Source organism: Lontra canadensis, unplaced genomic scaffold (genome assembly GCF_010015895.1).
Source record: "Lontra canadensis isolate GAN:19392208 unplaced genomic scaffold, GSC_riverotter_1.0 scaffold70, whole genome shotgun sequence".
In the NCBI taxonomy this organism is placed as follows: domain Eukaryota; kingdom Metazoa; phylum Chordata; class Mammalia; order Carnivora; family Mustelidae; genus Lontra; species Lontra canadensis.
In genome coordinates, this window is record NW_022631064.1 from 2,616,825 (window position 1) to 2,629,550 (window position 12,726).

The 12,726-nt window shown below is 38.3% G+C and overlaps 1 protein-coding gene and 1 long non-coding RNA gene across 3 annotated transcripts in view; one reads left to right on the plus strand and one right to left on the minus strand.

Moving 5' to 3' along the window:
* Positions 1-12,726, minus strand: part of ADAMTSL1 (ADAMTS like 1) — a 904,787-nt gene that overhangs the window by 639,316 nt on the left and 252,745 nt on the right. The gene's annotated exons all lie outside the window — the stretch shown is intronic.
* On the plus strand, positions 2,134-7,423 carry LOC116881009. Its single transcript, XR_004385319.1, has 3 exons — positions 2,134-2,240; positions 3,349-3,528; positions 7,393-7,423. It is a non-coding gene; the product is annotated as an uncharacterized LOC116881009 (long non-coding RNA).

Consider the following 12,726-nt stretch of genomic DNA (forward strand, 5'->3'; position numbering starts at 1 on the left):
GGACTCCACTAAGAAGAGTTACTAGAAAGAGGTTGAAGACAAGGATTTCCTTGCTTACATACAACTCTGCATGGGCAAAGAGCAGTTCCCTAGGCCTGTGAGAGAGTTAAAATATCACTCCAGATGTGAGTCCCTAAGTAGGAACCTGACACCGCTGCCTATCAAAAGGCAGTGTGGTGACTCAGAAGCACCTTTCCTCTTGGGAGAGGACCACTGCTGCTTATAAGTAAGTGGTATCCTTCCATCAGGAAGTATGAATGGGATTTAGACAAAAGTCTGGTCTCAGTCCTGGATCCACCATTTACCAGTTATGGGACACTGGACAACTGTGTTCTTCAATAATCCATAGTGTGTGTGGGGGGCACACGCATGCACACACTGCAAAGAATTAAGAATCACTGTTGACATGACATGCTGATAAAACCTACCTCCCAGGACAGCAAAGAAGATCAAATGATCACCTGCCATGAAAAGTACTTTAAGAAACTGAAATGCAATCCCATGTTCAAATTACATAAAGAGATTCTTCTCAAGACATTTCATCTTTCGGGTTTCATAAACTGTTTAGATGGGTTCTTTTTTTTTTTTTGACACCATTTGAAAAATTACTGCAACAAAATTTTCTTACATAGAGTCTGTCAAAGGGGTAGATGGTATATAATCTGCATTTATGTAGAGACTATTACCCCCATTTTACAGTTGGCAAAACTAAATCCCAGACAGATGACATGGCTGTTGTGGGTTTGAGCTGGAACTAGCTTACCGGGCCTCACCTTTCTGCACAATCCAGGGCATTTCCAACATTTACTCACACTACCTCTTCCTACTCCAAACCTCACGAGATGTAGAGAAGATCATGAAAAGTAAACCTCAAGTGGATTTATGGCACAGTTATACAAATATGCATCAATTTTGGGCCCTTTAAGTATTACATAGTAGTTGTTTCCCTTATGATCTCTTCCACACACCAAGGAACCTCTCTCCCTCTCATATCCTACACGCCAAAGGGAAGACAAACCTGTGGTCCACCACTGTTATCAGCATTCTTTACTGTTTCTAATTCCAGCTTGGAAACAGAGGCTATGCTGTCCATTGGCTATGTGGAAATAAGTGATACTTGAATTTTAAGCTCAAGTGTTTATTTGCAACTTAAAATTCAATAAACATTCTGGCATATCATATTGGGAGAAAGGCACATGTAACTCTTTGATTTCAAGTATTTTGTTATTTTCTGATTTCTTTGCCTTAATCCTAGGATAAATATCAAATTCTCAGGCTATTTGGATATGGATAATTCTGTATCCATGGTCAAATGCATCCAATGCTAGGTCAATGATTATGAAATTTGTTTCAGAACTGTATTACATAGCTCTCTACCTTCTCGAACAGAATGCGTTTCACACGATACACTGCTGCTTGTGGACACAGAGTCATCATTATGAATGCCATTTATTGTTCAATTATGTTTTCAGTGATTATACTGGTGTATGAGGCTACTGGTTTCCATGCTATGTTGGCTCAGACAGCAATGCGACTTTGGGCGGCTCATATCTTTTGTTCTTATATGTTGTATGTTTTATGTTCTTGTATCTTTTGTCTCCTTGTCAGTTGTCTCTTCTCTTGTTGCTATTAATACCTCAGTCAAGTAGCAATATCTCTCATTAATCATTTAAGAAAGCAGTTGTGTTAGTTTGCTACACTGCATAACAAACTACCACAAAATTAAAGGCTACACATAACACAAATTTATTATCTCCTAGCTTTTCTGTGTCAGGGGTCTGAGCATGGTTTAGCTGGGTCTTCTGCCAGGCTATAGAGCACCTACCAGGGCTGGGCTCTCATCTGGAGGCTCGCTTGGGAAAGTGTTCCCATCAGATACTTTTAAGTTGTTAGAAGAATTCACTTCCTGTGTCTGTAGGACTCACATTATCTTGTCTCTTCAAAGCCAACAGAAAGGAAAACAAGTCTCTCAATTAGGTCTTGAGCAAGTTAGAGTCCTATGTAACATAATCACAGGAATGACATCCTATCACCTTTGTTATATTCTGTTGGTTAGAAACAAGTCACTGGTCCTCCCCAAACTCAAGGGGAAGGAATTATATGAGGTCATAAACACCCAGGAGGAGGGGATCATGTGGCTACCCTAGAACCTGTCAGCCATAGCAATACCAGTTAATCCACTAGGAATCAAATGCAAAGTTAGGATAATACAGCCATCATGAGAGGCCAGAAGAGTCCTTGTGAGTTAACTGTAACTACTTTTATGACTTCCATTTTATTTATTTTTTTAAGATTTTATTTATTCATTTGAGAGAAAGAGACACAGCGAGAGAGGGAACATAAGCAGGGGTAGTGGGAGAGGGAGAAGCAGACTTCCCACTGAGCAGGGAGCCCGATGTGGGGCTCGATCCTAGGACCCTGGGAGCATGACCTGAGCTGAAGGCAGACACCTAACGACTGAGCCACCCAGGCACCCCATGACTTCCATTTTAATTACTGTCTGAATCTTGAGCATGTTCTGGACACCCTGGCTATTCATTGTGTGATTTTTAGCTATATGGATGAGTTCTCAAGCCAGAAATGGTGACTTTCAAGAAATACCACCACTAGGTCCTATTTTCTTTCTTCTCAAAATAGGTTGTAAAAATGCTGGCCAGTTCACTATCATTACTACACGAAAACAGCTTGTTACTGAGTAGGTTGAGTCTGTTTGTGTATGGCTACTGCTCAGTTACTAAACACTGCCTAACCCACACGGTGGGTCAGGGCCAGGCATTTGCTATGGCAAAAGACCCAGAATAGTAAGCAAAGCGAAAGTGAATATCTTCCTTCTCTTCTGACTCCTGGAAAACAGGAAGCTTAGCCTCTGAAGCCTTGCACTGTTTGCCTATAGAATTCTTTCTAATTGGTAATTAAAAAAAAATCTATGTGAAAGTTCTCTGTAGAAAATACCCAAACAATCCTAGATAAACTTGAACAAAATTCTATCTCTTTCATTACACACACCAGTCTGGAACTTGTTTAAATTAGTTTCTTCTTCCAGGTTAAAAGGTCAGATCTTTGTGCCTTCTTTGGTACCATGAAGAAGAGATCACTGGCATCATTTTTAGTGTACCTATTTTTTTTTTTTAAAAGACGGGGAGGGGAGAGAGAAGAGGGGCAGCAGGGGAGAGAATCTTATTCAAGCTCTACGCCCAACACAGAGTCTGATGTGGGGCTCAGTCTCATGATCATGAGATCATGACCTGAGCCAAAAACGAGGGTCAGAAGTTCCTCTGATTAAGCTACTTAGGCATCCCATGCATAACTATTTTAGACCAAAGTTGTTAGACTTTAAACTCTTTTCAGTAGTTATTCAGAAAACAGGAAATGTATGCAGCAAGTAGAATGACCTTTAAAATTCATTGGAAGAAAGTCAAATGCTTGCCACGTCTACCAGCATCCATTACATTGAGGAATTATTCATTGGATGATGAATAATCTCTCCCTGATGTAGGCACCACTGGGAACACAAGACAACATGGGGAGGTAATTCTATGACTAAATCCTATCTGAAAAACAGTATCTCTTACTTTACATCATAATTAAATCATTTTTCCCCCTAGTCAAGGTATTTAATTAGCTTGTGCTTATTACTACTATGCAAAACATAATTCCATAGTGCAAATTCAAAATAATAGCAAGATTCATAGCACAGGAATCCTTCAAACTGTAGCTAGAGCAATGAAATTATGCACAAAGTCAGCCAATCTACAAATAAGGCAGGTGTATTCATTTTTATATAATTTACTGAGTATTCCACATAAGTTATTGTGGTAGCATAACTATTTGAGATAATAATTGATTTTTCTTCATTCGTTCCACAAAATACAGGGTTACCATGCATCCCAAGTGAGAGATTATCAGACCAGGCCAGAATTACTGAGTTTGATGTTCAGGTTAAAAATCAAATATTTGATAGTAGATATGGTCTAGCTTATTCTTTTTTCCCCATGAGCTCTTCCTCCAACTAACTCCATATAAATGAGAATCTTCTATAACGGCTAAGAAGGTAGAGTATGGAAAGGATTCAAGATCGATGTGTCTGGAAATGGTTTACCTTTCTTGACCACTGGAAAGATTTGCTTGGGTAAGAGGGCAGCATGTACCCCTACTTTAATTTTTTAAGTTTGGGGATCTTAGGGAAGAAAAGACATTGCCCACTTTGTCCCAGCAGGAAGGGATACAGTCTTCAGAGAAAAGTCCTCATGCCACCCTGGTGGCCAGAGTAGAAATGGTGGCATGATGTATGGATCTAGGAATGAAAGAGACTCCAAACTCTCATGTCCACACCCTGAATTCCAGTGTCCCTTGGATCTAGTGCAGCATCTAAAAGACCCTATGGATTCCAGAGGGTCTCAGGGGTTATTAGAGAAAGAGGACATCATGGCCAAAATGGTCATCACTGATAATGCTTGGTGAGATGGATAGGATGGACAGTGCTCACGTGAATTTGACGGATGAGGCTATTCCTTGGCGGGTAGTTAGTAGCAAGGATCCAGAGCTCGATCAGCACTGGAAGGAGATCTAAGCTGCATTTCCCTTCACTTCAAGTCTTCTTTTGAGTGGCCACAAACCTCATCTATGCCAAGAACCAGTAAGATGAGTAAGATCCTGAGTAGGGAGCCAGATTACAACCACAAATGTTTCCCCTCTTTTCTGTAGTGGCATGTGTATAAGCTTCCCAGAGAATGGGGGTGAGGTGATGGGCACATACAACAGAGACAATCCTGGACCCAAATCACTAACTTGTACTAAATTCACCTTCTACATCAGGCCCAACGGGGCAGAGGGTGGAATAATACACAAAATAAAATGAAATTTGATTACAAAAAGCAACTAAAGTCAACCCCGAGACAGAAGTTATCCTGTGCTAGTTCATAAAATACCCTGGATAACTATAATCAAATATATATTATAAAAATAACAAAATTCATAAAAGAAGGGGACTTCGTTAAAATAGGAAGGATCACTTCTGATAGTAGGAGAAAGCCTCTATGGGTTATGTAAGGAGTTCAACATGAACCATGGAGTCAGGCTACTGGATTTGAAATCAGCTTCTACTACATACCAAGGGTGTGACCTTGACAAGTTAGTTAACCAAAATGTGCCTCAGTTTCCCCATAAGGATTATCCTCATATTATCTGAAGTGTTTGCCACTTTGATTATTACATATATAACCCACTTAGATAAATGTTTGCTGTTGCTATACTCATCACTGTCACCATCACCACTAGCTGCTCCAGAGTTCAACCAGTTCTCCTGCATGTCCCTTACAATCCAGCATCAGGGAGAGGGTACCAGCATGGCGGCGCTTCCCCTTCTATCAAAGAGAACCACTGAGCCATGTTGGCATAGCCTTTGTTCTTTCTTAGGAGTTACCCTCCTTGCATTCTGGGAAATAAAGATTTTTGCATCTATGTCCATTCCTCTTAGATTGAAACTTTACAGACCACATATAAACTAGGGATTTAGTTCCATGATCATCCTACCTAGTGTATCCCTATGGAAAAGACCACTGGCTTCTCACTCCAAAATTTATTCTCCCTTCCTCCTTAAATTCGGTACATAGTACATACTCTGTATAGTATGAAGACTGCATGACCCTGAACCCCCTGCCCCCAGGCAGGGCTCTGTGGCTTAGTTCATGCCAGTGAGCTATTCAGAGGATACAAATGGCAGCTTCTGGAAAAGCCCTTGGGAGCCAGATGGTATATATCTTTTCCTCCATTATCAACGTATTGTTTGTCCCTTCCTCCATTTCATTGCCCAGAATATGAGTGACTGGAGCTCTGGGAGCCATTTTTGGATCACAAGGTGTCCTCAAGAATAAGAGGCAGAAGCTAAGATGATTTAGGAGAAAATGGAATGAGCCTGGGTCCGTAGCACCTTAGTTCATAGTGGCCCTGAAATTTCTATCCTTGGAAAATTTCTTTCACACAGAAGAGAAACAAATACTTATGCTTTTAACCACCATTGGGGATATTTCAGTTACATGCAGTGGGTCGAATATTAAGTGACATGATCTTTTAGCCAAATTCCCATCGGTGGCATAAATTTTGAGTTGCCAGGAGGGTAAGGCACTTGAAAAGCTAAGACCATTTTTTCTGCTTTTGGTATGATTTATATCAAATTGGAGTTCAGCACAGAATACCATCGTTTCAAGCAACTTCTTTAACAAAGCTTGGAAGGTATATTCTCCACACACTCACTCATTTATATAGTCAGGCTAATATGTAATACATGAAGATCAATTGTCTCTAGAAACTCGGAACACTAACCAGCAATGGGTCATACCTTCAAAGCAATCTACTTAAATTGTACTTTCAGACTGGAGGCAAGCAGCCCTCTGAACACACATCCACTCAAAGCCATTAAAGGGCAATGGAGTATGCAAAGCAATAACTCTACAAGGGAATCTAATTCAAACTAAAATAAAGTCCACCTGAAATTTAGTGTGTTCAGCAGCAACTTTGAACCTGCTTTATATATAATCAAGACCAACCTTTAAAAAAAAAAGCAAAATAAATCAAGTGCTATTTCTAAAGACTTTCCTATTAAAATGATGAGGTATTCTAAAATGATACTCATAATCTAACTACTTTGCCATTACCCTGGTGACCTTCCCCCAAAACAAAAACATTTCAACAGTTAGAATTAAAGTGCTGATGGTCTAAACTAAAGAGTAAGGACTGCTTAACCCGCATTTATATTCCCTGGTAGCTCCTAGAATAGTTTGTTAAATATAGTAGGTGCTTAGTAAATGGTTGTTGAGATGAATCTGCATTTTAAAAATGTGTATTACTTTCATCATTAAAGTGACAAATCAGTTTTGTGACCTTGAGAAAGTTACTTTTCTTTTTCATATCCTCATCTGTTAGAAGGGGATAGAACCCTCTTCCCAAGATTAATGAGGTATGTATGCAAAGTGCCTTAGGTAGCACGTGGTATAGAAAGTGCGGACAATAAATGATAGTTGGTATTCTCATTATTATTATTTGTACTGCCAGTATGTCATTATTATTATTACTCTGCTTTAGATTCTGTTCTGTGTGCTGGACAAAGTATTGTGGAACATAGTCCTTGCTTAGAAGATTTCCAAGGCAGATGGTCTATAGATATGAAAAAAGAAATGGAGACCCAAAGTTGGAGGGATGTTACAGCCAATGGACAATGTTCTTGGGATGGGATCCAGGAATTCACTCCTAGTCTGAATTTGTTGACTGCCTTGTGCCCTACTGTAGCTCTAGCCAAAATTCCATTTGCCTCCCTCTCCCTCTCCCTCTTCCTACCCCCGCTGCTGCTCCATATTTTACCCACTAAGATTTCCGATTTCCTGCTTTTTTCCCCAGAGTTGCACTAATATTCCCCTCTGGGCAGATACCATCCCTACAGATTAAGATCCTGACAACAGATTGCTCTGAGGCCCCAGCCAAGGACTCTCCACACCTGCGTAAGGTCCGCTGTGCAACCTAAGAAGGCAGGGCCCTGTCTGGTTCCATAAGCAAAGATCATGAGTTCTGTAGGAATTTGGAGAGACAAGCCCATCCTGAGAGCACGTGAGCAAGTGAGACCTGAGTTGGTTACTGAAGAAAGGTCTAGAGAAGAGGGAAGAAGGATGTACCAGGTGGAAGAGGCTCTATAAGCAAAGATCTGAGCTGGTAATTGCACATGGGAACACAGCGTGGTCTCAGCAAGCTGCAGGGAAGACAATCTAAATGGACGCTGTCAGAAACAAGGTTAAAGTTAAGTAGGGACCACACGAAGGGGTTTTGGCATTAAACTGTGTTTGAAGAACTCAACTTTCCTGAAACATATAATTGGCTTTGACAAAGAAGTACTCATTACACGAAGGGCAAAGTGGAGCTTTTGGAATATTATGTTGGTAAAGGTACATGTAGAAGCCCAGGCAGAGCATGCATATTTGTGGACAACTGAGAAGGAAGATGAAATCTATTACAGGTAGGAAGCTCTGACTCTAGAAACACAGAACTGGTTCTGACATAAAAGATAATTTGAGTGGTAATCAAAAAATATCACCAAAAAGCAACTCCATGAAATTTGAAGTTTCCATTAAATATCTAAGTTGAAACACAGTATTCTGGAGCTGCAAAGTCATCCAGAGTATATTTTATCTTAAAGGTCAGGAAAATGAAGTTCAGGAAGATGCATGTCTTGCCTCAAGTCTCACAGCCAATTGGAAACAAAGCCTCAACCCAACAACACAAACCCTCCTTGGGTTTTAGGCTCCATAAGTGACACTTTTACATCAAATCCCACATTTTTAGTTTGGGTAAAACTATATAATTGTTGATAAAGGTCTTTTCACTTAGCAGAAATTACATATGTACAATTAAGTAATATAAATAACAGATCTTTATTTTTTAGCATTCCTTTTGCTCTTTGTCAATATCAAGTTGAAATCAAACTTAATAAAGACAAAGGAAGACTAAAATGTGCTCCTTTCAAAACTTTTCATTGAGCAATAATGCTGTTATTTTTGAAGCCGAACAAAAACATGACCATGACCTTCTTCTTACTTAGAAGTTACTACTAACAAATGTAAAAATGGTATAGAGCATTTTAAAATCAATATTTAGAGATCGTTTCTATTCAATACTATCATGCTAGTAAAGAATGTCCTTTTAATGTTTTGCTTCAATTGGCCCACCCAATTATAATCTCAGTGTAAACACCTAAATTTCTATCTACTTTGAAATAGCACCTACTTAAAAAAAAAAAGTCTATCCAATTACAAGATTATATAAACTCTGAGAGGATATGAGGCATCAAGGGGTCATTTTGCTCCTGCCCACAACCCATAGTATTCTGTCATATTTTCTTAAATTCAAGTGACAGAATTTGGACTCTCTGTTATAGGATTCCATTAGGCTGTCCTCTGACCTTTCTGATTCTACTCAGCACCTCCCTATGCAGATGCCTGGTGCCAGTGACCTTGTCCAGCTGCTGGCAGCGGAGTCAGCCACTGCCCCCCCTCCAGCTGCCTTCAACTACTGATGGACACTGGACATCACCTTCACGCACAAGCAGGTCATCAGTGGTCTGTTGGAGACAGGCATTGGAACCCATCATACAGCCGGACAGTTTCAGCACTACCTCAGAAGCTGCTAAGGAACTCCTCTGAAAGTTGTCTTTTTTCATGAGCTGAATTAGCTCTTTTTATTAAGGAAGCAATAAATTATTTTTTGGTGCCCCAAGTGATTTTCTGAGGAGCAATTTAAATCACAGTCCTTAGTTAGTCTGTGCTTATTAGCAAACTTCCAAAGTAAAGCAACAAGGAATCAGCTGCTTGCATTTGTAACTGTTACTTAAGATATTCCGTAGTCATTTCAAAGTACTCTGGCTTACTTTAGGATAACTGGGAGTGGACCCTATCTCAGGAATTTGAACATTCATTTAAAGGAACAACGTTGGTGTGAATTAGGAAGAATTTCTTTAATACCAAAATTTCACTAGTACGACACTTTCTTTGGGAAGGATCTCACAGTGTGAAACCTGAAAATGTACTGGAACAGTCCTCAAATTCACACGTTATTTATATATTTCTAACTAATGTTAATTTTTTTAACAGAATTATATATATTTTTTTATTTGAGAGGTTGTTTGGCCTTAAAAATCTGCTTGTGTGAGAGTTGGGATTTATAATGCTTCACATTTTATTAGTTCCCGTGTCTTTTAGATAATTAATCTTCATATCTATTTGTTGTTTGGAGTAAATGACAGACTCCTAGCAAATGGTGGTTATCTCATAAACAACTGATAGGAACTGTATAAGCTGTAAGGAAATTGGAAATTGAAAAAGAACGCCCCCCAAGGATAATGGTTTTTTTTTTTTCAGTTAATTCCAAAGGTCAAGTGTAAGAAGTAGTCTCTCTCCTTAAATACTGAGATTCATCATCCTGACATTATTTACTAGAGCTGCAGTTCATGAACTGATAGGAGGCCTCATGATCTCGTATTCTGTTGTCATACATTTGACTACTCCTTAATTATATGGTGAGGCAAAAATGTGAATTGTGTATATACTAAATCTTGGGTACTGAGCTTTGTCACGTTATGTTTCAATGATTTGCCAGTTCAACCACTGCTAATAAAAACAGCATTTTGTGCTGATTTTTGCCAGACATTTTCCTTAAGGTTTTATTATGCATGTATTTAAAAATATTCCAATCATAAAAAGTGCGGGGAATAATAAAATAAACTTTTCTTTGCGACCACTAGCCATTTAAACATATATTAACATCTTACCATGATCTTTTTTGAAAAATAAAATATTACAGATATGGTTAAAGTGTACTATGCACAGGGTCCCAACCTGATCTCCTTCTTTTCTGCCTATGCAGAGAGTAACCAACATTACAAAACTGGAGCAAATTTTTCCCACCCTTGGTTTATACATCATCATTTTCTCTAAACATTATCTAATAAATATTTATGTGATACTAAAATTAATACAAATTGTACATTATAAAGTAGTATCATTTCCTCCTCAACATTATAGTTTTGAGATTGATCCAATGCATATAGATCTAGTTATTTATTTTAACTGCTTCTAGAGCATCTTATTTTATGACTAAACCACCAATAGCTCATCCACTTACCTTCTAATGAATATTTAAGGTTTTCTTTCAGTTGTAGGCTGAAACATTCAATACTTTGTTGAACATCTGTGTAATTGTTTCTCTAGGGTAGGTTTCTAAAGGGAAATTGGTGGGATTTTGGCTATGCTTATACTTAACTTTATAGACATCAGAAAGTTGCTCTTCAAAGTGGCTCTATCAATTTGTACCCCAACAGCAATACAGGAGTTTCTTACTACCTTTCTTCCTTGCTGATACTGCCTTGGTTGGTTCTTTTAATTTTTTGCCAATACGATGGGTACTGAATGCTGTTGTTTTAATTTATAAATCCCTGATGACTACTAACATTGAAAATAGATTGTTAATGAGTATTAGCATGCCACTGATAAACTCTTCACCTTTGAGTTATTTTACATCTTTTCCAGACTTTTGTTCCTATAGTTTTACTACAATTATGAGCGGTATCTTTCAAAAATTATATTTCGAATTGGTCAAAACTATTGCCAAACAGAGCTGTTATTGCCCTATCTCAAGTTGTTGTGAGAAATTTGTATAAACTCCCTACAGAAAGGTGCCTGATGCATATTTGGTCTTCTCCAAGCTTCCTCTGCCTTCACAGAAGTGTAGAAATGATGTAGACTACTTGTTTAGAATACCAAATAATCAGAAAATGTGAAGTTATATAGAATATTCATATGCTGAAGTTACAGTATTTTTTTTCAATAGTTCATGACCAGTAGAGTCAGAATGCATTAGCTAGGTCTTGCAAATGCAGGCACATAAAATATTTTAAACCCTCACAGGGTGACATATTATATATACTTTATAGGGTGTTCTGATTTTTTTCTCAGTGATATCATATTATATAACTTGAAGTGGCAAATGTACTAGAAATCAAATCTAGTCTTTCTGTCTCAGTATATCTTCCCATGGGATAGCCAATTCAAGTTACACCCATAAGGATGTCACAAAAATCACAGACTGAATGGGAATGCACTTCCACTTTTAAAACACCTGTCTCCTTCAATATCACCGCGCATTTCTTCTCTGCATAAAATCAGTTAAGAAAAAAAAATGCACTAGTCGCTAATCAATAAGGCTTTATGAAGCTGTGTGCCACTTTGAGTGTTGTGTGTTTGTAATGAAAAGTTAATTCCTGCTTCTCCTTATTCCACAAGCACTGAGGGGAGACAGGTAGATCCAACCGCAGTCTTAGGAAAAGTCCAGAGGGTGTGGAATCAGGGCAGGTGGGAAGATGCTGCTGAGAGATCAACACATTTTTAAATTTGTTTTAAAAACATTTGATTGCTCATATTCAGTAACTTAAATGCTATTGACACAGGGCTACTTCCTTGTATTTATGTACACTAAATGCTCAAAAAATAGTAGCCGGCTTAGAAGTACAATTAAGCAATGAAGTTATTATCTTCAGATGTTAGCAGTTAAATTCCACTGTTTCCTCTCTCTTGGCATGTTGGGGAGGAGGTTGGTGAACACCTTGAGAACATATGGGAATGGTTATATTATGTTTTATGTAAGTGTTTATGTGTTGGTTGAACTCATTTTTCAGTTCATAGAAATAATACTTGTCCCCACCAGTTCCCCCATCTCAACTGAGGAAGAAAAAAATAATTTACTTTAAAACAGAACCATTTTTAATCAATTGGATTTTTTATTTCAGTCGAGCTTCAGAGAATTACTGACTTGACCTTAAAAACAAACTCCCTTTTCACACATGATTATGAAAAAATAGGCCTTTCTGAGGGTCCCTCTCCTGAAAGCTCACCTCTATTTTCCCAGTCATTAAAGGAACACTCTACCCTTGATTGAAATAACTTATGATTTATTTTATAATAAAGTATTATTAAATAAGAAACCGTTTAAATGACTTTCATTTTGTACAAAGGTACAAGAGTGGCTTAAAAAAAACTGCTTTGTGAACCACAAGTCTGCAGGCAAGTGAGGTTTGCACTAAACTACCTACTGAAGGAAATCTCATTCTGTAGTGAATTTCATGTTAATTATCATCTTAATTTTGTATCCAGCTGACAACCAAAGCCAACAGGGCCTGTTTCTTGACTATTC